Here is a 26,780-nt window from a genome sequence, read left to right as displayed (position 1 = left end):
GCATGCATTCTCATTTCCAGAATTCCAGCCTCATACCTCAAGTGTCATTTGTGCAGCCCAGGTTTTCTTATTACAGTGTTTATTGCTGTCACTGCTCCATCATTTCTTATTTATCTGACTCAACTCCAGGTAGTTTTTGCTCAATCTCTGGCAGGTTGTTAACCAGCATGTGTGTTTGGGGCAACAATTCATTCATCCATTTTGACATCCACACCTGACATGTTCATTAATGCCCAACACAAATTTCTCAGATTCCAGATCTGTTTGGTGTCTCTATATTCGTTTTCACATCCAGCTCTTTAAGGCAAAATATATTTCATGTAAATGTCACTTTTTTTCAAATATTTCACATGTTCTATAGAAGAACCATATGTCTTACAGAAATGATGCCCTTTTAGGTCTGTATCCAAACATAGCTTGTCAATGACCACTTACAAATTCTAAGTCAGCTTGTAAGCTTTTACACTTTTTCTGAAATGTTTTCTTTAGGGCTTGTAAACTTCTTCCCGTGTTATTGTTTACTAGCTGTACCCCTGTGTTCTTTTCTTGACATTAACTACAACCACCTCACCAACTTTTTATTGCCCTTTCAATTCACCACATTCAGCTGAGCTTTTGCCTCAGGGGAGTACTTCCTTCCTATGTCTGTTTATTGGGTTTGAGGCTATCTCTGTCACAGAAATTCCTCTGCCTTGGATTTTTTTGTTTGCTAAGCTTTTAGAACATCAGTTATAATCAGTTATTTGGATAGCTACATTGATAAAGAAATAGTATTGGTAATTTTATATAATTAAATATTTATATTCTGATACTATGCGTTACTTATTTAAAGATGAGCACAGAATCTCAGGAGAGGTATATGGACAGGTAAATAAATTGTAGCCTGGTCTGTGTGACTTAAGAGCTATTGTTTTTCCTTGTTTTCACAGTTGTCATGGTTACTAGAGTCTTAGGCCAGAGGCCTGACTTGGGGGTCCCAATGGGCCAGTCTCTGCCATTTGCCCCAGTTGACCAAACAGGTGATGAGTGGTGGTGAAGGTGGCAATTTATCTCTGTGTGGCTACACTGGGGAGAAAAAACAGAAGTTTAGTGACTGAAAATCTGTCTCTCTGAGGTGTTAATAAAAAATCTTGGGGTTATGTAGGCAAGGAACAAAATGGTGAGGGACAAGAAGCATACATAATCAAATACTCTTGGTTAAACTGGTCTAGTTGATCATTTTCTCAGGATTGGTCATTCATGATTTTGCTGGTACCTGGAAACATGATTACCTACAAGGCTCACTGTTCCTGGAACTTGAGATAAGTTGAAAAATAGAGATGACTCAAAGATCAGGCTAGAGGAACAAATGGAGACGCTTAGGACAATGACTGGGTCCTCCTTCAGATTTGGGGTAATGACTGCAGACTTCTATGCACTACTCTTGTAGTCTGGCACAGGATGAAGTAAAAACTAATGGTTGACAATCTGTTGATTATGATGTACCTGTAAATCTTAAAAATATCTTTACTTTTATATTGACATCTTCAGCCTTGAAGGTGGGATTAGGTAAATGTAGAACTAATCAACATTATAGTACCAGTTTTTAGATGAATATTTCATAAATGATTAACATGTCTACATACAGAGTTGAGCAGGAATCTGACCCAAAGTTTAAGGTAGCAAAAGGAGACAGATATAATATAAAGGCAAAGATGTCAGGCTTTTATCTGCTTTTAGTTAACATTGTACATCTACAGTCCCAAGCAAAGTGTCACTGGTTTTAGCAAAAACAGCATTAAGTCTTTATTACAGAAATGTTATTTCACGATTCTTAACATTTAGTGAGTGCTTCCTGTATGGTAGGACCTCTATTAAGGGTTTACATAAACTATGTCATTTGATTCGCTAAGTGTCCCTTCAAAGTAGATTCTGTTTTTATCTCTCTTTTATAGACAAGAAACAGAGAATCAAGAGGGTAAATGACTTTGGGACATATAGCCATTAAATGATAAATATTGGCATCTAGGCAGCATAGATTCAGAATCCACATTCCTCAAACTTCACTCCATATTTCTTCTTATAATGATAGCTAATATATATTATGTACTTATATGAGCCATATATACAGTATCATTAAGTGATATGCAGTGTCACACAAGTCCCCATGCATTCATTAGTTCATTAATTCATTCCACCAGTCCTTGGAGATCAGGTAACCTTATTAATTTTCTTTTACAGATGAAGAAACTGAGTCTTAGAGAAAATAAGTATTGTCTACAAAGTGATTCAGCTAGTAAGTAACAGACAGGAGTTTAATTTATATGCTCAACAACTATGCTATACTGTAGCAGTCAAGAATTAAAAACTAAAAATAACTGAAACTGAACTATGAATTCTAATATCTATAAACAAAATCATACCTTTAATCCTGCTGCTTGTGGAATGTATTAAATAGAAGATATTTGGATATATCACCAATATCGATAATTTATATGTAGTTATTCCTGGGATTAAAAAATGAGAGGAATTCCCAAGTAGCAGGAAAGAAATACCTTTCTTCATTAATAAAACTGGTTTATGGGGCTGGGGTTGTGGCTCAGAGGTAGACTGCTCGCCTACCATATGTGAGGCACTGGGTTCAATCCTCAGCACCACATTAAAAATAAAGATATTGTGTCCACCTATAACTAAAAAAAAGAAAATGGTTTACTAAAGAATGTCAGATAATCTTGTCAGAGATAGCATTAAGGTGGGGTAGAATAGAGTGTCATGTGTAGTCCTAGGAAAAGTGACTATCTAAAAATGTGTGTTTTGGGGGATATACTAACAACAAAAGAAATGGTGACAAACTGTAGTTTTGATCCTTGCAAAATAGAAATATAAGTGTTATTTTGCACTTAAGGAAAATTATTCAATTTCCTTTTATAAATTTAGTTGATTTTTTCCTGTTATCCTGTAAATGCAGGAGAGTTGAATTGCAAGCCAGATCCTAATGATATAATGTTCATTTGTTTTAAAAGTAATATCTGTTGTTAGGAGATTATGTACTTCAAACATTTTTAGTTCTTGATTTACTTTTCATTTAATATCATATACTCTACCTCTCTAGCTTCAAGAGGATTTTCATTTCTAAATATTCATGCCTAATGTATAAATGTAATTATGTATTTTCAAGCACATATAAAATTAATAAATGTTGCATTATATAATTTAACAAAAATAGGTGAAGGAGGTGAGCAAAAGAAAAGATGAAGCAGGTGATTGTATTATTATAATACCTCTTTTCCTCCCATCTCTTTCCTTCTAAAATCAGCCTGTTAGGATCTATCTGTACCTATTTGTCAAGGAGATATTTGTACATTGAAGAAACATGATATTTAATAGCAGAAGCTAAGAATGATGTAGAGCTAGTACCTGATGCCCAAAGAGGACAGGCCAGGTTGGGTTTACATAATGGGAGGTATAAAGGCCCTGGGTAGTAGAGGAATATGTGGCATTAACTGTGAGAAGACCAATAAAGAGAAAGGAAAAAGGAAAAGATAGATTTTATCTACTTCAGAATCATTGTTAGGCATTATTTATTTCTACTTCTGAGAACATTCAAATTATCTGGAAGAGTTAAAATACTTTACAATACTAGAGTTTGGATTGTGAGATTTCTACTTTTTATCTTACTGGTGTTAGAAAGGACTTGGTATTTCCTGCCAGAATTCTCTTGGAATCTTCCACTGGCGCAGCCCTAGAAATACTAACTTTGAAAAATGGCATTTGGATGGCAGTCCCTGACATAGCCACTCTTGAATTTCTACTAAAATACCTATGAAGACATAGAAAAATGATGATAACTCACAAGAATACTGATAACTCAGAATGGCAGTGAAATTATTGCCATAAACAGGGAGAAACTTCCACTAGTTAAAAATCAGTAAGCAATGAATTGAAAAGTGCAATCCATGAGCTTCCCATACTATGCTGCTAGAAATTTGGTAAGCTAAACATTGAAAACAAAAAACTAAGATATGTTCCCATACAGTCTAAATCCTGGTTCCAAAACACTGTGTGGTAGATATATTTTACATTGCTAGCAGACTGGACTCCCCCTCCCCTGCCAAATATTTTGCTTTTCTTCCTAAATGTACATGGCAACTGGAACTCCTAGAAAACAATGAAGAAAAGTGGCAAATAGAAATGGCTTTGGAATTTTGAATATGAAGTAGTAGTGAATCTTTTTTTCAAAATTCAGTCTCCACAAACACATTACTGTAAGTAGGAACAGAAAAGAAATGCATACCAGGGATTCTAATTTTTTGTGTGTATTGCATTAGTTCAGATTTTCAACAAAGAAGGCATTTGGGTCAGGAAGAGGATCTAATCTTCCATCAAAGAAGGTACATTAGATAAATCAAGTTAGACACTGAGATCAGGCCACTGAGAGCATATATATCTACATGTTGTCCAACTGTATATCTGAGAAAGGAATATACCTAATAGCCAGGTTGAGCTTAGTTTAGAAAATTGTTTTCTCCTAACTATTGGCTAAAATTGGATCAAGATAGATTGCACCTCCTTTAAAAATAATCAATAAAGAAAAAATTATGGAGCATTCAGAAAACTTGCAAACAGGCTTAAAGCAAGATTTTTCTGCATATTTAGAGTAAGAAGACGTTTCTGAAAATGAGTTTTAAAGGAATCAGAAAAATATTAGAATTTTTTATTTTGGCTAAAATGCATAAAGGCATAGCTTTTTTGAAGGAGAAATCAAAGTGGCAGATATTCGTAACCTTTTGTGAGGTCACAGATTGTTTTTAAAATTTGATGAAATTTCCATATCCTTTCCCTACATAAGACAAATTTATAAATTTGCTCATTTTTTTCCATTTGGTTTCTGGTGTTTGATATATCGTCTGAAACTTGTCTGTGAACTTCAGTTTAAGAGCTTTTGCCATAATAAAAACATAGGTGAATATGCTAAGAATGAGACTATTGAAAATGAGAGACCCAACTCATGAGGGAGAAGATAATAACTCTGAAGATAGCCAGTATAATTTGAAGTATTGCTAAGGGAAAAATAAATATAACCATACACACACACACACACACACACACGTATATATATATGTGTGTGTGTGTTTTAAATCATAAATGCCACTTCAAATTGTATCTCTGTACCACAAATTTGTCATGCATAACCATATATTTTTGAGCACACAAATAGAGCTAATAGAAGTTATAAATAATAAGAGGTTATAAATAATAAAGAAGTAAAGCAGAAAAAAAGGTAAATATGTTGATACCATAGAAGTTGAGAGTAGAATAGTGGTAATCAGAAGCTGGGGGTTTGGTGATTGGGGATAAATTACAGGTGGGCAGGAGGAATAAGTTCCAGAGTTCTGTAGTTAGATAGTTAAATATAGTTAAAAGACAGGATTTTGAATGTTCCTAACACAAAGAAACAATACATTTGAGACGATGGACATGCTAATTGCCCTGACTTGATCATTACATATTGTATAATGGTATCAAAATATCACAGTATACCCCATAAATATGTACAATTATTGTATGCCAAATAAATTTACTTTATAAACACAGAAAACAATAGTGCTTAAGAACTCATTCTGTGGAATCAGGGCAGCTCTGCCACTTATTAGTTATATGGATTTGGATAAGGTAAGTAACTCTTCTGAATCTGTTTCATGTATCTGAAACAGGAAGATTCATAGCTATGAATCAATGGGCTCTTATAAAAACTAAATGAGATAGTTGATCTAAAATGCTTACTGGTGGTTAGCAGGCTTTGTGACTAATAATATTGTTGCTACTTATTATTATGTGTGGTGGATTCTAGATGATTTTTAGTTTTTGTTATTTTCTATATTTTCCAAATTTTACACAATGAGCAGGTATTACTTTTGTAATCACAAACCATGTTATTTTAAAATAATTGTACACAAATGGTATGTAGTATGCCATAAAAACATGGAGAGAAGCACTACAGGGTCATAGAAAGTACTGCAATGCAAATTTTTTAAACATTTTTTTTTCTGATTTGGGGCAAGAAACGTGTACTAGTTATAATAAGTTATTTCATTATAAAAGGTTGTCTTATTTATTTGTTCTTTTTAGTTATACATGACAGTAGAATGAATTTTGGTAAATAATGCATATGCAGAGTATAACTTATTCTAGTTAGGATCCCATTCTTGTAGTTATAAATGATGTGGAGTTACTCTGGCCATGTATTAAAATGTAAGATAGGAAAGTTATATCTGATTAATTCTACTGTCCTTCCTATTTCCTCCCTTCCCTTCATTTATCTTTGTCTAATTCAATGGACTGCTATTCTTCCCCTTTCCACCCTCCCTTGTTTTGGGTTAGCATCCACATATCACAGAGAACATTTGGCCTTTGGATTTTTGAGATTGACTTATTTCACTTAGCATGATATTCTGTACTTCCATCCATCTCATTCTTCTTTATTGCTAATATTCCATTGTGTATATATACCACATTTTCTTCATCATCCATTCATTCATTGAAGGGCATCTAGATTGTTTCCATAGTTTTGGCTATTGTGAATAGAGCTGCTATAAATATTGATTATTGATATGGTGGCGTCACTGTAGCATGCTGATTTTAAGTCTGTAGAGTTTAAACTGAGGAGTGGGATAACTGGGTCAAATGGTAGTTCCATTCCAAGTTTTCTAAGGAATCTCCATCCTGCTTTCCCTAGTGGTTGCACTAATTTGTAGTCACACCAACAACATGAGAGTAAAAGGTTGTCTTATTTAAATGGCATATGAGCTATATATACTCATTTTAGAGAATTGGTCCTCTACAGAAGAGTATAAAAAGTTAAGTTTCTCTTGTTTTGGAAAATGATAATTGGTGTGTTTTATGTACACTTTTTTCCATCTATGTTTTTGACCCTGTTGAGATGATATCAAATTAAATTTCCACATCCTACTTTTTTGTAAACTAATATTTGGGAGAACTTATTCATGCAATTGAAACCTTCCAAAACATTATTTTTAATAGCTGTTTATGTGACTCAGCCATTCTGTAATTGATATATGCCTATATTGTTCATGATGTTTTTCCATTACAAATAGGACTTTTTATTTGTCACTATTACAAATCTGCATTTTAAACAGATTCTTGAACTGGTGGTTCATATCCATTTACTTGTTCAACTTTAGTGCCTGTCCCATCCCCAGTAGCATTACTAGAATGACTACCTTTACCATGAAAACTTCATGAGTTTTCTTAATTAAAGCTTGAGCTTCTTCAGCAATTTTACTTTCCTACCAAAGACATCACGAAGAGGATAAATAGACTGGTAAGCCTATTTATCTGTGTCTTTCCCAATGCTGTCTTGACCACTTCTTTCAAGTCCTTTGTCTGTACCTCCTGAGTCATGCTTTCCATCATTTTTTTCCAGATTTGATGGATCTATTATTGCTGAGCATAAAAGGTCTTCCATATCTGAATGTTGCATATTTTTTGTAAGGGCAACACAAAACAAATGCAGCAAATAACCATAGGTAGTCTTGACGTGAACATGAACTTCAATCATGGTCTGCCATTTTTTTTTTTACCATGGCACACATTTTGTCATGGGTAAGATCCATGCAATGAAAGTCAGGCAGTTTTTGCCCTGAACTTCCTTAGCAATTAACATGAATTTTCTCAATGCAATTTCATCATTCTGCATATTGGCCAAAGATCATTTCAGGCACATGACTTTTGAGGCCATCAGATGCAATTTTGGTAACTTGAGTGTTCATGACTAATGTTTTTCCAATATTTCTTATATTGAACATAGCCAATGCTTTCATATCATACCAATCTGTCTTAGAAAATGCATCAGTCACTTTCCTGTTAGCTCTCTTCTTGCCACCTTTCATAAGGCACTTGTTCTTGCCAACCTCCATGGTGCTTTTCATAAAACTAAAAGCTGTTCATGATTTTGTTATGTTTGATGTTCCAACAAACATACATGTATATGACGGTTTTTTTCTGAATTTCATATCATTTCCCTATAATTGATCCTTAAAATGAGAAATATTAGGTCAAAATGAAGCATATTTTAAATAAAATTAAAAGCATAACATTCTTGATGTATCATGATGCTTTCTAAAAAGGTTTTTAGCAATTTATAATCCTCCTCCAACCACTTCCTTAACTCTCCTGTCTTAGCATTCCCTTAGCAAAATATTTAACAATAATTCTCTATTAATTTAATTAAAAAAAATTAAGTTGTTTTAACTTCCATAATTTTGCCTATCCCCTTGAACATCTATTTTTTAATACCTATATTTTATTTATTTATTTTTATGTGGTGCTGAGGATCAAACCCAGGGCTTCACATAGGCTAGGTGAGTGCTCTATAACTGAGGCACAATCCCAGCCCTGAACATCTATTTAAAATGATTATTGTCCAATTGTAGTGCCTTCTCTATGAATTGTCCATATGTGACTTTTGCCATTTGGGGAGCTTGTTTTGTAATATTTAGTTATTCCTTTGTTACTTGGAAAAAAACTATATAATCTGAATGCATTTGCATATTTAAGAAAGAAAACTTTGTTTTAAAGTATCTAAAAGTTTATAATATTTTTGACCAGTGAGACTAGAGATCATAGTTCTTTTATGGCAGCAAGAAAGTGGAAAAAAAGTTTCACAGAACAATATCTAAATGCTGGTCCTGAGAGATTTTGTGATTTCTCACCAAGGCTTTCCTTCAAACATGTGAAAATTAACATATCATCTGTTTTAATCCATAAATATACTCTTCAGCAATAGTTTTCACTTGAAAACTGTGTCATACTTGCTGAGCCAAACATTTTTTTATTTGTTCTGTTCTCCTTTCTTAGTAGACCCAGAATGGACTGGATACTTTCCAAGACTGAAATTAAATATGATCTTACAGGATCTCAGTTCTTGGAAATTTTGTGAATGTGTATGTAACTATTGTGACAGGGCAAGAATGTAGTCTAGCCAGAGGATAAAATTCTCAGTTAGGGTGTCCCTGGCATTCTTTTCTCAAGTTTTTTTTTCAACATTTTCATGCATATATTCAGAAATAAAACCTCTGGCATTGCTCTTACTGAGGCAATTTGCTTGTGCTCTTCCACAGACTTTCTCAGTCTCTGTGGTTCCTACAAATAAAGCCCAAGTTTGTTCATTGAAAGCATATTCTACACTAAGGTTAGCTAATGCTATGTTATGCATTCCTTGATACTATGCTTTTTATTTTCATCCATTTTCACATGCACCATTAGTTTTCTCTTATTCTCCCCGACCTTTAGTAGTTTCCTGTACCTTAATTCTTCCATTTCATTCCCTGTTGAATTTATTTCCCTTCTATTCCAAAAGATAAAGCTAAATATCCACAAGAACCCATCCAAGAGTATTTTTTGAACTATGGGTTATGACCCATTAGTGGGTTGTAAAATCAATTTAGAAGGTTGCAACCAGCACTTCTAAAATGACATAAAATAGAATATATCAGAGTATATCACATATAGTAAGGCAATTACCTTTTCATGAAACAAACATAGGAGTATATGGGGTCCAATCTAAAATGTATTTTATTCTGTGGGTCAAAGTAAAAAATGTTCAAGAAACAGTTTGGTAAAACACATTTTAGGATGCAGACATAGATTGAGACTCAATTTAAGGGCTTGAAAGTCAGGTAGCTGCCCTGGGTGCCAATTGGTATATTTGAAAACATTTCACAGATACAAAAATATCACTAGGTGCCGCGACCCCTCGCCGGCAAGGGAAAACACGACACAGGATTCTTCTTTCAGCAGTTTATTCAGGCCTTGATTCATGTATCATCTTCTAGTGACCCGTCGCCGGGCGCCCAAGCACAGCCTAATAAAGCCTCCAGCATACCAATCTTAAGCTGCCACGTGGACCTTTCTCATAGGGTGGTAAGGGATTGCGTGCCAATTCTCCATATTAGGAGTTGTTTATCACAGGCCACAGTGGAAGCCGGCGCCATCTTCTAATGGCGGCCATGGTCTAATTAGAACGGCTCACCACAGTTCCCCCTTCTGTTTTATAAAACAATGCAGGCGAAAGTAGAGGTCCTATCCCACTGTGCAGAAGTGGCTGCAATGTATGGTTCAGTCCTAAGGAGGGCCCTTCCCTAGACCTGGTCCCATATCAGCCGACGCCTTTTTTCGTAGGGCGGGGCGTGGACGTCAAACCCGCATGCAATAGGACATGCTTTCCTTGAGGTCCGTTGAGGGATCACTCAAGTGCAGTGCCTTGCCTCGCATCCTGCATCGTGACGACGGCGAGAAGTAGGATAACACAGGTAGCCTGGTAGTAATGACAAGATTTGAGTTGGCAACACAATCCCTAAACCCCAGAGGAAGGTAAAAGGTCTATAGCCGAGAAGAAAGACCAGTCCTGAAACCCATCTGCGTGCAATGGTAACAAGACCTGCAGAGTGCAAGGGCTATTCAGCACTGGGAGAGAATAAGGAAGAGGACATGCCAATCCCAGTGCAATGTGAAACTCACTTGGGGTGCAATGGCCATGCCCAGAAATCACTGTTTAAGATGTGCAAGCCAGATTTGTGGAGAAATGCCATTTTCTAAGGCCGCAAGAGCCTGTACAATCATGGCCTTTTCTTGTGCATGGCGAGTTTTAAGGCGACAGAGAAGCCACAAACAAAGTATAACACCGAAGCAACACATTGCCCCAAAAATGCCCACTCCCACCCATTCCTTAAAGAAGGAAAAGGCAGAGGATAGCCAACTGGTGAATTGACCCAAAGTCACTGGTTCGACACGGGTACTATTCAAAACAGCAATCTGAGTTAGTTGAGACTGGATCAAGTTTTCTGCTTCCATGGACCAGGTTCCGGATAGATACTCTCCGATGATGCGGGAGGCATTTCTGGAATCATTAAATCTGACAGAGGTTATACATAAATGTGCACGTTGATCAATACAACCCAAATGTACTAGATCAGACAATTCCTCAACTTGAGCTTGAAGCAGATCTATCCTTTGATTAGCAGCCAGAATCCCAGATAAAATGTGTTGATTAATTCTACTTTGAGATTCAAGTATGGTGGATGTTTGTTGAATAACCTGATTAATAGTGGCAGCAGTTTGTACCTGGCTGGCCATGGCTACTCCAGCTGTAACTGCTGCAGCAGCAGATACCGCCACAGCTGTCACTATAGCTGCCGTAATTCCAAAATCTCTACGGGCTCTAATCAATTCAACAATAGGAAAAGACTCTGGATCTGCAGTAACCGGAATCGGGACAAAGGTCGGAACTTTCATAACCACTGCCGTAGTCCAGGAGCCATTCCAACACTCAGACAAATAGCAGGTAATATTAGAACAATTAAGCATCCCCTGTGATGTATCATTAGCCAAAATAAACAGGAACGGAGATTGGAGACAGACTGCTGCGGAGGGTAATGTAGCATTAGATAATTGTGAATTATTTGCAGAAATTTTAAGCCTCCTACCTCGCTCCGAGTCTTGGGTACTGCCAGAAACATTAAACAGCCAACTTTGGACTCCTCGTAATTGAGCCAAAGCGGAAATATCAGCTGTGGCTCCCTTTTCATTGGAAATCAACCATTGAAACCAAGACCAACCTGCTCCTATAGAGGAATTATTGTTGGAAGAATTATACAAGTATCTTTTAAGAGAGGGGGAAAGGGAGAAACCTTTAGCGACCTGATGTTTCTCCCAAGAATGATCTTGGCAAGGCGTGAATGTTGGGGGGAAGCCACACTCAGGAGTGCAATAAGGAGAAGCCTTAAAATGAGTGGCATTAGAGGTCTGATTAGAAGGAGACAACGGAATTAACACCTGGGAAGTAATGGCCAGAGTGGTAATATTAAGCTCAGAAGTATTTGTCAAGTTTCCTGAGCCCTGGTTTTTCCCTGAGCTAATTTGTAGGAGCACTGCACCCAAAACTCCCTGCGAGATCCGACTGTACTGCAATGGGTCCTCCCAGTTAGTCAAGTTCTTAAGTTTTAAATGGATGCAATCACCCTTGGAAAAACTGAAGCAAAAAACTCCTGTGAGATTGATGCTGGAGAGATTGAAGGACCGATCTTGGTCCCCTCTAGGGGAAACACAAGGAGCAGACATCTCACATGAAGTAGAAAAAAGAGTGGGGAGAACACTAGAATTGCTATGAACCGGCATCGGCATTGGCCACGTTCGAGCTACCGCCCACCACTGCATTGATGTCCCCTGTACCATCGATATCAGCATTAGAACCAGGACACTCAGTAGAAGGATGGTCCTCATCATGAGATTGTTGTAGCGCCTCCTGTTGTTGGTTGATTGATGTCGGGACTCTTCTTGTCAGGCGTTCTGGAACCCACACCGGCTCCGTCCGGTCCTGTGGGAAAACACAGACAGAACCTCGTGCCCATGCCAGCACGGGATCAGGCCCATACCATTGTCCAGAAAGTACATCTTTCCACTTAACGTGCCCAAAGTTCGGGGCAGAGGGCGAACAGTGCCTAGTCGCAGCAGAGCGCCCTTGGATGTCCAAATTCAAGAAATTAATAGTAAATAGAGCCAGGGAGAGGCGCTCTTTCGGGGTGTGGCCTAAGCCAATTCCCCCTTTTTGTTTTATTAACATCTCTTTTAGAGTCTTATGAGCACGCTCTACAATACCCTGACCTTGTGGATTGTAAGGTAAACCATGGACAAGCTGGATACCCATCTGGCTGCAAAAGGAAGAAAATTGTCGTCCAGTATACGCTGGACCATTGTCCGTTTTAATGGTCTGTGGTAAGCCCCATGCTGCCCAGGCTTCCAAGCAATGCGTGATAACATTTCCAGCCTTTTCACCAGACAAAGCAGAAGCATGGATAATGCCAGAACAAGTATCCACAGACACATGGACATATTTAAGCTTGCCAAAGTCAGGGATATGAGTGACATCCATTTGCCATATAGTTAAAGGCCGCAAACCACGAGGATTTACGCCCACAGAAGGAGGATGATGTAAAATGATACAATTAGGACAATCCAATACAATCTGTCGAGCATCAGCACGGGAGATAGTAAAGCGCTTTTGAAGTGCTCGTGCATTAACATGAAATTTACTGTGAAAGTTTCTAGCTTGATCTAAGGAGGAAACAGGGAACATCCAAAAAGGACGAGTAGCAAGATCAGCTTGGGCATTGCCAGCAGAAAGAGCACCCGGTAAACCTGTGTGAGCTCGAATATGCAAAGGGTAAAAACAGGCGGAGCGATTCCAAATCAGTGTTTGAAGATGGAGAAAAAGGGAAGACATTACTCCTGATGTGTGTATGGGACCCACTGCTTCCAACACCTTTAAAGCTTGAACTACATAAATAGAATCTGAGATTAAGTTAAAAGGAAACGGACATTGTTCAAATACTTTTATGACAATTTGTAACTCCACCCATTGTGGATTGCCAGGAGCAAACTGATGTTGGATAGGAGGTTGATCATTTACCACATAGGCTCCAATACCAGTTTTGGATCCATCTGTAAAGATATTTGCAGCTCCTGGGATAGGCGTAGAAGAAGTGATTTTAGGAAAAATGATAGGATGTTCCTTAACAAATGTTATAAGAGGATGTGAAGGATAGTGATTATCTATCTCTCCTGGAAAAGAGCATCGCAATATAGCCCAATTATCCAGGTTAGCACACAAAACTTGAATTTGTTGACACGTATAAGGGACAATCACAGACGTCGGAGGAAAACCAAAAAATTGTATACTTTGTTGTATCCCTAACATAGCTAAGGAAGCAACTGCATCAGGATAATACTCAAGGGATTTTCCAGGGGATATACGTGGATGTATCCACAATAAAGGACCATCTTGCCATAAAACTCCAGTGGGTTGCCGTACAGTGGCGAGCACACATAATTGAAGAGGCTTATCCTCTTGAAGCCTGCAAAGGCTAGCATGTTGTATAGCCTCCTCCACTTTCAGCAGCGCTGACCTTGCTTCCTCAGTAAGATGCCGAGGGGAAGAAAGGTCTGAATCACCTTTAAGAATTTCATACAAGGGTTTTAATTCAGCATTGGGAATATGTAAATAACCCCTAATCCAATTTATGTCACCCAATAATTTTTGGAAATCATTTAAGGTACGTAAATTATCAGTCCTGAGAGTCACCTTTTGGGGTGTAATAGTTTTACAAGAGATACTAGCACCAAGATAATCAATAGAACCTCCTGTTTGTACTTTATCAGGTGAAATAAGCAAGCCCTTTGATTGTAATAAATGTACCAAATCAGTGTAAGCTGCTTCCAACATATATTTGGTTTTGGCTGCCAGCAATATATCATCCATATAATGTATACACTTTAACAATGGATACTTTTGTCTGAGTGGAACAATGGTCGCTCCTACAAACATTTGACACATTGTAGGACTATTGGCCATGCCTTGAGGCAAAACCACCCATTCAAACCTTTGATCAGGTTCCTCATGATTACATGAAGGCAGAGTAAAAGCAAAACGTTCGGAGTCCTGAGGATGCAATGGAATGGAAAAGAAACAATCTTTAATGTCTATACATATCACTGGCCAATTTTTTGGAATTGTTGAAAGCAAAGGCAAACCTCTCTGAATGGGTCCCATGAGCTGCATTTGAGCATTAATGGCCCGTAGATCATGTAACAACCGCCATTTTCCAGACTTCTTTTTAATAATAAATATGGGTGTATTCCATGGAGAAGTGGAGGGCTTTATATGTCCCAACTTTAATTGTTCTTGTACTAAAGCATAAGCTGCAGTCAATTTTTCAGAGGGGAGCGGCCACTGAGGAACCCACACCGGCTCCCCTGTTTTCCAGGTAATGGGCACCTGATCCTCAGCGGCCCCTAAGAAAAACCCAGCCCATGTCTATCAAGTTTTTGTTGAGGTTCTAAAGGATGTCTACGCCCCTGCAAATTTTTTCCTAATCCAAAACCTGGTCTATATCCCATGTCCTGCATTATCTTTTGGGCAACTGGTGAATATTCATTACTAAGTTGAAACCCCATGTCCTTCATAAGATCACGTCCCCATAGAGAGATTGGGAGATCGAGCACATATGGTTGAAAAGTGCCAGAACGTCCTTCAGAATCTTTCCATGATAAATGCCTGCAGCTGACTTGTGGAGCTTGAGCGTATCCCAAACCTCTTAGTGATTGATCTGAGAGCTGCACCGGCCACCCCTTTGACCAGTCCTTTAAAGCAATTATGCTACGATCTGCCCCAGTATCTAGTAATCCTAAAATTGATTTGCCCTCTATAGTTAACTTTAAAGTGGGACGGTCATCCATATCTAAGGACAGGTAAACGCAATTCCCTCCGGTAGTTCCAATTTCAGCACTTGTCCTTAAAAAGGAATCAGCAGGAAAGCGGGTATGTAAACTGGGTAAAATTAGCAATTGAGCAACCCGGTCTCCTGGGGAGATGGACACAATGCCTTTTGGAGCTTCCACCATAACCTTCACTGTTCCCACCGTATCCGGATTAATAATCCCAGGGAAAACATGAAGGCCTTGTAGGACGGAGGAAGCACGCCCAATTAACAAGCCCACAGTGCCAGGTGGTAAAGGTCCTTTAAACTCAGTTTCCACCAACTGGACTCCCATTTTGGGAGTTAATACGAGTCTGGTGGTGGAGCAGAGGTCCAGTCCCGCGGCACCTGCAGTGGCTCTCCGCGATTCTTGGGATGACGCAGGGACGGCCATGACTCGTTCTCCATTGTCCCATTTTCCATTGCCCCATATATTTGTGGGCCCTGGGGTCGGGGGCCCCCCCGGCCGTTTTTTGACATGTTTCTATCTTTTAAAGGTTGACCATGTATATCTCTGACGGACTTACACTCATTGGCCCAATGCTTTCCCTTTTTACATCTGGGGCATAAGCCCGGTTGACGGCTAGCAGAGTTGGACTCAATCTTAGATGTTCCCTTCTTGTCAGGACATTCTCGTTTAAAATGTCCTCCTTGACCGCACCCAAAACACTTTCCGACAACAGGGCTGGATTTATGTGATAATTGAAGGACAGCAGCAGCAAGGCCTGCATTAGTTAACGGCCCACCTATTTCTCTACAGACTTTCATCCAGGCCTCTATGCCTTTGTTTTTATAAGGAGTAATAGCTGCTTTACATTCTTTAGTACATTGTTCAAAGACAAGTTGTTTAATCAAGGGCATTGCTCTATCAGGGTCACCAAAGATTTTTCCTGCGGCGTCCACCATCCTGGCAACAAAGTCTGAGAAAGGTTCTGTGGGGCCTTGTATAATTTTAGTCAAATTGCCAGACACTTCTCCTCTATTTGGGAGTGATTTCCATGCACGGATACAAATGTTATTAATCTGTTCATATACCTCAGGGGGGTATCCTGTTTGTTGATTAGCAAACCTGCCTTGTCCCAAAAGCATATCCTTATCCCAGGCAGGGCGTCCCGCTGCATGATTTTGGGCAGCTTGCTCTACTGCACCCTCTAGCATAAATGCTCTCCAATCCAAGTATTTCCCTGGGGAAACACAAGCGCGGACTAGACTAGCCCAATCTGAAGGAGTCATGCAAAATCTAGTAAGTCCCTCCACCTGAGTAAGGGTGAAAGCGGCATCTATGCCATAAGTGCGGACAGATTCTGCCAAGGTTTTAATTATCTTAAAGTCTAAAGGCTCATGATATCTTCCCCTGTTATTGTCCTGAAATACAGGGTATGCAAGTCCCATATCTGTATTAACTGTCCTCCAAACTTGCGCATGAAAAGATCTCCCGGAACCTTGGCTCCCCCCCACATACGGGGGTGGGGCAACCGGCACCATATCTTCTTCTAGATATTCTACCTCCTCCTCCTCAGAGTTTTGTTGACCGATATTAGCTCCCTTCCCCTTCTTACAGTAGGCCTTTTTCTTCTTTTTCATTTTTATCTTACGTAGTTGTTGTAACAATATATCAAGGTCCTCAGAACTCTCTGAGTCGCTTGTGTTCTCAGGCGTTTTTAATTCGGTCAAGTCTGGGTAGAGCCTTCTCCTATTTTTATTTTCAGGCTCTTTTGCCTTCTCACTACTCTTACTCTTAATACTCTCTGCCACTTCACTATGTGATCCTTCAGATTTTTCCTCATGTAGTTGCTCAAGAACAGCTTGACCCTCACTCACAGCTTCTTGGCATTTACTATCTGCTATACATCCTCTAACTAACTTCCAAAGTGGTATAACACCACCCTCTAAGGTGCCTTGCTCACGAGCGAAATCTAGATCTTTCCCTAATTTGTCCCAGCTAGGAATCGTAAGACTCCCTGAAAAGGCAAACCAAGGAGCTGCTATATCAGCTTCTCTCAAAAACATCTGCAAAGTGCTCTGCTTTACCTTAAGTCCTTTTGAACGTAACAACCCATCTAGGGCCAACAAAATTGGGCTTGAAGAGGTAGTGCCCATAATGTCTCCAAAGATATAATGAAAGTGAAAGTACAAAAATCCCCGCTCTCTCCTTATTTACAGGGGAGCGTCCTTTTTTCCGCTCTCTCTTTATTTACAGAGAGAGCGCCCCGCTATTTGCTTGTGGATTCCCACTTTACCTGGGAACTTACCGGTGCACCACCCTGACTGCTGAAAGTTCTGGATCCTGGGTTTGAGGAATATAATTCCCCGTCCGGGCCACCAATTGCCGCGACCCCTCGCCGGCAAGGGAAAACACGACACAGGATTCTTCTTTCAGCAGTTTATTCAGGCCTTGATTCATGTATCATCTTCTAGTGACCCGTCGCCGAGCGCCCAAGCACAGCCTAATAAAGCCTCCAGCATACCAATCTTAAGCTGCCACGTGGACCTTTCTCATAGGGTGGTAAGGGATTGCGTGCCAATTCTCCATATTAGGAGTTGTTTATCACAGGCCACAGTGGAAGCTGGCGCTATCTTCTAATGGCGGCCACGGTCTAATTAGAACGGCTCACCACAACTAGGGCTATAAACAGATGGAGAACATTGCATTTACTGGACTCTTCTCTAGGACAGCAGTGCATGTGAATAAGGTGGATGACTTTGTAGATATGATTGCATATCTTAGAGCATCAGGCAGAGAGACTGTCTTGCTTCTAATGAATTGTACATCCACATACTTCTCCATCTGCACATAGTGTTTGGTCCGTCTTCTCAATAGATGTTGAACCATTATTTAAAGAAATTTGGGGGCACCAAATTATTAGCCTGCTAAGTTGCTCATATATCTTGGCTCAGATCTGTGTAGTCCCTAAATGAGAGAAAAATTTGCTATTGTAAGAAATATATATTTGCTGGTTAGGATAGCAAGATTTGTTACCCATAATCCTGCAAGTTTCAGTGACTTAGCACAATAGAAAATTACTTCCCATTCATGTAGTAGTCCATTGCAGGTGTGAGTAAGTAAGGGAGTAGCTTGCCTCCAAAGGTGATTCATGAATCCAGATTGTTTCTATGCTGTGACTCTTTCATAAGGCTTTCAGAATCTCTTCTCTACCCAGCCCAAGGATGGAAGTTAGTGTAGAAGTCATACCCACTTACTAAATCTTCCCATCTGGAAGTGATACCCATCATTTCTGTTCAAATTCCACTAGCAAGAACAAGTTACTTGGTCACACCTGGATCCAAGAAAGGACTTGGAAGTAAAGGTCCTCATTTCCTCCCCCTAGCACCATCGCATGTTGTAGGGTGTGTATAGATTTTGATGAATAACTATTTTTTTTTTTAGTCATGGTAAGTTATAGTAGTCACAAGAATCCTCCAGAAATTCCCAACACAGGTTTGGAGAACAAATCACTACTCCTCTTACCATTTCTATGCTCTTTTGCAAAATGACAGGTTGTGTTGACCATTGGTGCATACATACTTTTTTATTAATAAAAATAGGCCATTTCATTTTCTATCTTACTTAGGTTGTCATTGGGGCATCTTCACATTTAGCTGCATATTATTTTTAGTTTAAAATGAATGTAGTTGGCAAGCATGAAGTGTATAAGGTAGTAAATCCTAAATTGTAGGCAGCTACCTCATTTATTCAACTGCTGAGTTCCATTTGGTTGACCAGACAGAGTACTTTGCATTGTATGATTTGTGATATCTGGATGCAATAGAATGGTTTTAAGTTCTGATTAAACAGAAAACTTAAAAAGATTTAAATGAAAAGCCAGTAATATCAAAAACATTACAATCTGGTTTAGATAAACAGTCACCTGAATGAATTAAATATAAACATTTATTTGGGGAAGAAAGCACTTGTGTAGAAATTGCTCTTATTATTATTTAAGCTTATGAGTACCAAAATAGTTCATAATTATGAATAACAATTGTTGGCAAGTGTGCTGTTGCTTTATTAGAATTCTTGCCCAGAATTGGTATGGTGCTATTACTTATTGCTTTATTTTTCTTCTCTGATTATCAGAACAAAACATTGAAATTGAAATCCTCTAATAGCAATTAGAATTTTCATCAAGATACCTGTCAACAGTATGGCTATGGAAAATCGTGTTGCTTCTATGTGAAATGTAATGTGAAAATATCTTCAAAATAATGAATTTAGGAGATTTGTTGAATGACTACTGATAAAATGACTTTGCTTCACTGAAATTATTCTAACATTAAATTTATATAATTAATTATTTTCTCTTTTTTTCTTTTGTTTCCTGTTCTAGGTTAGTGAGCAGGTTAATTAAATGCTAATATTAAATTTACTTGAGTATGCAAAAAAGAGTAGCCATGTACACTGTTGTTTACATGGCACAGTAGAAGTCTGTTTAATGAGAGGTATGGACCTGTGGGTTTCTTGGTATAATCTGACTCTCTGAATGTTGATTTTTATTTAACAAATGACCAAAAAAAAAAAGCCAGCCAAAAATAGTCACATGTGATATAGAATATACTCATTTCACAAATAATTGATCAATAACCATCCTGAATTTAATTATTATTTTATATCAGTGTTTTCAATATTTTCACATTGAAATAATAGTTCTATGAATCTGAAACATTTCACATGAAAGGATCCTCCATGGAAATAAATTAGGAAACTGCTGAATATTCTCTCATAGATGATAATCATAATGCATGTTAGCATTTTAAGGGGTTTAAGAAATTTGTTATTTAAGCAGCCTATTTGACTTTTTAAATCTGAAGATCTTTATTTATTTTAGTCAAATAATTTTGTTTAATAAGTTTTAACTCTAATACTTCGATGTCTCCCAAACTCTTTTTTTCTTATAAGGGGGGGAAAATAATCCTTACAGTTGTTAAAGGGCAAAATTGTTTTCACTTGCAATACTGAAGTTGAAGTATATATTGAAAATAACATCTCACAAGTTTTCAAACAAAAACTGGCATAAGCATGAATGTATAATAGAATATTATTTGGCCATAAATAGATTATATTCTGACACATGTTATAACATTGATAAAGCTTGAAGACATATTAAGTGAAAGGAGCCAGTTACATAATTCCATATACTATATGATTTAATTTATACAACATGTCAAGAATAAGAAAATCTATAAAGATAAAAAGTAGGTTTATGATTGCTTAGGACTAGTGAGAGAGAAGGCTAGGAGGATGACAGCTAAAGAACATCTGTGTCTTTCTCGTAACTAAAGTGTTGGAAAGTTAGCTGTGGTAATGATTACACATATCTGTGAATATACAGAAAACATTGAATTGCATACTTAAGATAGATGGATTGTATTGTATGTGAATTATATATTAAAACTCTTAAAGTAGTAATCACCACTTGGTAAATATGTAAATGTCCAAAAGCTCTTCTTTTGAAATGCAGAGAAGATTTTTAAATAAATGGGTTTATCCTGATAAAGCTGCTCACTATTCAATGATGTTCAGTCTAAATCATTAATAGCAATATCATTCACTTCAAAATTGATATACCATGTTATTATTTTATAGGCTATGTGTAGATGGATATTTGTTCATGTGTAGATATACATATTTTTACTTAAACTGGTTTGCAATACCATGTAAAGTTTTGCCAGTATATTTTCCAAAAGTTCTAGTAGTAATATAAAATAATATAAATATGTTATTATCTCTGATTTGTGGCAATTAAAAACAAAATGAATAACCTGATAAAAGACATGGGAAGAATTTGGGACTCCATATTTTGTTGCAATTATTGAAGAAAGGAAGACCACTTTCATATTCTGATTTTTTGTTTGTTTGCTTTGGTTCTTATCTCATGTGGTCTTTTATCTCAGTCTCCTTTGCTGATTCCTCCTTTCTTGAATCTCATAACATTGGAGTGCACCAGGACTTACTCTTTGGACCCATTCTCATTTCTATCTGTATTGATTTCCTCAGGATCTCATCTAGTTTTATGATTTTAAATATCGTTATGTTGATTACTTCATAATTTTTATCTCCAGAATTCTCTCCAGAACTCCAGATTGGTATGACTGATTTTCCATACTCATCATCTCCATCTGCATGTCTAATAAATATCACATACTTAACATATCCCAAACTAAACTGATCTTTCTTCCAAATCCATCTACATATCCATCCCATCTTCACTTTCAGTTAATGGCTAATCTTTCTTGTTTCTCAGGTTAAAATCTCTGAGTTACCTTGATTGATCTTTTCTTGTACTTAAGGTATGCTGGAACCTTTGGGCCTTTGCACTAGCTATTCCTTCTATCTATACTGTACTTCCCTAATACTTGTATGCTTTCCTCCAACACCCTGCTCAAGTCTTTGTTCATATATCACCTTCCTTCTTAGTATGGGTTTTATCAACCATGCAACTTACAATCCCAACCACTCAATACCACTGATACCCTGCCTACTGGTTTCCATGATACCATCATCTAAATTACTGTAAAACTTACATGTTAATGTTTGACTGTCTTCACTAGAATGTAAACTTCATGTAGGCAGAGATTTTTATTTTTAAAATTTGGTCTCTTTATTTATCCAGCACATAACACACTGCTAGCATTTTATAAATATTTGTTGAATGAACAAATGATAGTATGTATGCAAGTTGTTGGTATTATTTTAATGACCCTAATAATAGTTCCTCATATTTGGAAATAGCTGATGTGAATTTCCAAAACAAACAATCAAATCACATCCTTTTATAGACTGTTTGGTATGTGTTTTCTTATTAGACCAATATGTACAATTATAATAATCACCAAGCATCTGTTCTTTAACTACATACCCTCTCCATTCATAGTCATTGCCAAGTCAAATTAAGTGCCAAATTGTAATCTTTGTCACCTACTCAAAATATTTTCAATTTGTATAACTCCTCTAATAGAAAGAAAGCAAGTGTTTTGATTTCTGGATTTTCAAAAATCTTTCTTTTTTAAATATCTCCCATAAACAGTTTAAAAAGTAAAATCAAGAAAATTTGGCATTAAAGTTTCTATCATGATAATATTTAATTATCATTCATATTTCACATTTAAAAAATTCTCAGGATTTTTTCTCTTATCTATGTTAGCTTGTCCCTTAAAGTAGATGGTTTACAACCTCACAAAGAAAACAAAATGATATATGTGCACAACTAATTAATTAATTAGCACAATTAATTAATCTTTCTATGGGGATTTTAATTTCAGAATTTGGGACTTAAGTGACTCTTATATTTTAGTTGTCAACCTTGGAGTTTCGTTAGTCTAAATTTTACATTTCATTTATAAAAATGTGCCTATTCTAAAGAGGCAGCACTATCTATACATTACATGATGTCTAGTAGGAAATCCTAGCTTAGGATTCCCTTTCCTTGGTCTTATTTCTAGCAATTTCATTAACAAAATATGTGATCTTAGGCTAATTATTTAATTTCTGTGCTTTGGGTTGATTTTTTAAAATTTAAGAATACAGAGAAATATTCTTCTGTACATGTTTAGATAAGACATTAATGTGGGTTTGACAGAACATAGGTTTTTGAGTCATGTAGACCTGGATTCAAATCTTGATTCAACCATTAAGTAGCTTTGGCATTTTAGGGAAGTCTGTGGCATTGATTCTTGTTTCTGTCCTCTGTGAAATGGCAATAAGACCTACTTTATAAGGTTGTGAAGATTAGAAAATAATTTTAAAAGTTCAAAGCATAGTTACCCATACTAAACTTATTTCTCTGCCTTGTTCTCCATCTGCCTTTGTTCTAGATATAAATGTTAGGTGAAACGTTAAATTTTATAAATGCTTACAGTGCCTGTCATTTAGTAGGTGCTAAAAATAGTAGTTCCCTTGGATATGCTGCAAGATAATCGAGGTTACTTAATAAGCAAGGTTGTTATAATAGTGGGAAAGGAAAATGAGGAAATTAGAAAAATAAATTTTTAAAGGAAAACATTGGTAAATACAATGATTATTCACATTTAACATAATGTTACATTGGTTTCACCTTCCCAAATGCCTAAAATATCCAAAAATAAGTCTCTGCTCCATAGATAAGCCCATTATCTTACTGAGCCTACATTTTTGCACAGATTTCATGAGATATGTAATATAGTCTCATTACTTAGAAAAATGTTCACATTATCAACTCCAGTACTTTTTCCAACACATTTGACAATGAGGAGAGTTTCTATTGCTAATTGGAATTAAGTGTATTGTTTTCAAGGTTCACTGGCCCCTTGGAAATAAAAATCTTAGAGGAACATGTGTCTTTATTAATAGGAATCAGTTAATTTTAACAACTTCATGTATGCCTCCTTTTACATGCTCCTACAGAGAAAGGAATAGCACATATGAACACTAAAGGTAAATATTTATTAACATTTTGAAGAGGAAAGACCAGTTAGCAAGTTCATTATTATGGTCCTATTGCAGTATTTGTTTTTAACATATCTTGCCTTGATTTAGTTCACTGTTAGTCATGAGTTAACAGCAATGTGTTCCAAATCACATATAAGCATTAAAAAACTTCAAATAACTTATTTTCTCATTTTTCATCTTACTCTGGAATAAGATGGGTAAATACTGTTTCCCCCTTTGTTTCATGAGTACTTCTATTCCTATGGCTTTTAAAAAGATGTGTAAATATAGCTTCATAGTATGATGCGTGATGATTTAGTATTTTTAGCTAAATTAGAAAGCCTGATATATAATCACATAGTACTTTCTACAATTTCAGATTTGGGGGTAAGGAATATTTTCACCTATTTGTGAAAATAAAAAGATGTAAAGTAAGATTTTTTAAAACCCCATTATCCAAAAGGAAATAAGTAGGTAAGAAAATAGCTGAATGAAATAGGGATTCTAAGACCTTAAGTTTTGAGATTGTGTTTCTGTTTCTTCTTTTATATTTTAAAATGAAAGAGTACTGCTTCCTTAAAGTGAATGTAGTTACCTTCTAAGTTGCAGTTACCCCAAACAAGATAAACTAACAAATACTTGGTTTCAATTGGAAAATTGTACATAAAACCTGTTTCATGAAAGTAGCTTTTAATTTTTGATATTCAACTTAACAGGTCAGTTCAACAAACATTGACTCTGAGCGGTCTACCATGGTGTTTAAGAGCATAGGCTTTACAATCAAATAGACCTGGTTTGGTTTCCCATGCCACAATTTACTGTTTTTCATAGCATTATTCAACCACTAACCATCTTAGTTTATTCAATTGAAGAATTGAATTGTGTGCTTTCAGTACCTACTTTGCAAGGATCTAGTGAGAATTCGACAGGAAAGTGTGGAGGTGTCATGTGCGCATGTGCCTGGTTATAGTAATCATTCAATAAATGATGACTGTTAATAAAACTATATGCTGAAATTTATGTGCTGCTTATACAAAGATTAAAAAGAGATAATCTAATACCGAACATTAAAAAACTTAAGAAACCTACATATAATACAATATTGATATAATCTAATATTGAGCCTTAAGAAAACTAGGAGAAAAGTATGTATTGAGACATGGCTCTAATGTAGCTAGCTTGACAACACATTCCAATCAGCCACATTACTTAGTTGTCTACAGTGCACATTTTATAGAAAATAAATGTTATACAAGGGATGCCAAATGAGCTCTACATATGTGAATGTTCAAGAACATGTGAGTTTTCTAGCCCATACCATAAAAGTCCTAATAAGGTGTAAGTTGGTCATGGTCTTATAGTACGAAATATCCTACTTATAAAATGTATTTTGAAGAAATTCCTTATAACCTTACATCTTTAGAGTAAGATCAAAATTTTAAAAAGAAATTTTACTTTGCTTCAAAGCAAAGTTTAAAAATAAAACTAGCATTTTGAAAACAGGTATGCTTTTTTAAAAAAATAAAAAGCAATTTATTACTTTTGATTGCCATGTGTTGACTTCATACAAATAATATGGATATAGGCTATTCAATGTTTATTTATTTATTTATTTATTTTTGCATTACTATTCTTAATGTTTTTAAGGCTCAGAAGCATCACATGAAAAACTTGGGAGAGGCTAAAAGAGCAGCCTTGAGTTTCTCCAGGTTTATTGATCAATCACTGCTTATTACTGTATAGTTGAAAGACAGCTCTTCAGAATGAAGTCAAATGTATATAAATAACACAAACAGAATATGATTTATTTTATGCAAAAATTACATTTCTGTTAATAAAGTAAATATTAAAAATAATGTTATTGTTATAGCACTGAGAGTTAATTTCTCAAAAGCAAAGAACGTGTGGGGTGTACCATAGGCCCTGATAAGTTAAAGAACATTAACTTTGTAATGCATTAGATAGTAGGTGGCCAAAGTTAGATGTTTTCTATATAATCTACTCTCCTTCTGCATTCATCAGCTGATAGAGCTACATGAATATCATTAGAAGGATGCCAAATCCTTCTTATGCCCAATTTACAAAATTCAGTTTTCCAATTAATTTAGCATTATATTCAGAAAGAGCCCTCTGTCAACTAGCAAGATTTGATTGCCAAATCAGTGCTCATGATGGTTACCCTCAAGCTTTTGCAAATTTCCTCTGAATCAGAAGAAAATTCATTTATTGTCTAGTGTAATATTTACACGTTGACTCTATTTTGATCTTTTCTTTAGCAATATATAATTCCTGGATAGAACATTAGGTATATTTATAAATAATGCATCTGGCCCTCTTGAGTGTCTTGTAAAGGAGTTCTGAAGACAATTGTAAAATAAAAGTTTAAATAAAAAGTGTTCAGCAACTCCAATATTGTAAAAAATAGATGCTTACCTTCCATGATGTCCACATTGAATGGTCTCTTTCTCTGTGTATACCTGAGCAGTTACACAGATGAGGACGTCTTAGCCCTATCCTGAAGGATTTAATAGTCTGGTTGAGGATATTAACAAGTGAAAAGGTTTTTATATACACTGTGGTAAGTGGTCTCTCAGAAGAAAATATAGGTGCTATGGGAACCCAAAGGAAGGGCAGATAAACAAAGTAGAGAGGACTTTATAAATTGGTAGAGAAACACATTTTGTTAGATAAGTTCTGAGATACACCTGTTACAAAGTGTATCATAATATCTATACTTATAATTCATCTTTTGGCATCCTCTCAAGTGACTAACCTGTTGCTTAAGTATTCCAAATGAAAAACAGAGATTGTTGAGTTTTCTCTCTCCCAAGATTGAGAAACTTTTATTCAGCCTCTCTGTTATAATACTCTGAATCCAAGCTAACTGACTTAAAATAAGATGAACAATGAATCAAGAAAATAGGGCCTGGGGTTTTGGCTCAGGGGGGCTGGGGTTGTGTGGCTCAGGTAGGGTTCTCTCCTACCATGCATGAGGTATTGGGTTCAATCCTCAGTACCACATAAAATAAAGTAAAGATATTGTGTCCACTTATAACTAAAAAATA

General features: G+C 36.6%; 1 protein-coding gene and 1 pseudogene across 3 annotated transcripts in view; one reads left to right on the top strand and one right to left on the bottom strand.

The window, feature by feature from the left end:
- The window catches only part of LOC107152458 (X-linked interleukin-1 receptor accessory protein-like 2), a 635,481-nt gene that overhangs the window by 318,797 nt on the left and 289,904 nt on the right, over positions 1–26,780 (top strand). The window lies entirely within an intron of this gene.
- On the bottom strand, positions 7,129–7,916 carry LOC107152492 (annotated as a pseudogene).

Source organism: Marmota marmota, unplaced genomic scaffold (assembly GCF_001458135.2).
Source record: "Marmota marmota marmota unplaced genomic scaffold, marMar, whole genome shotgun sequence".
NCBI lineage: Eukaryota > Metazoa > Chordata > Mammalia > Rodentia > Sciuridae > Marmota > Marmota marmota.
The sequence above is the reverse complement of the archived record's forward strand: the minus strand, read 5'-3'. Positions and strand labels throughout refer to the sequence as shown.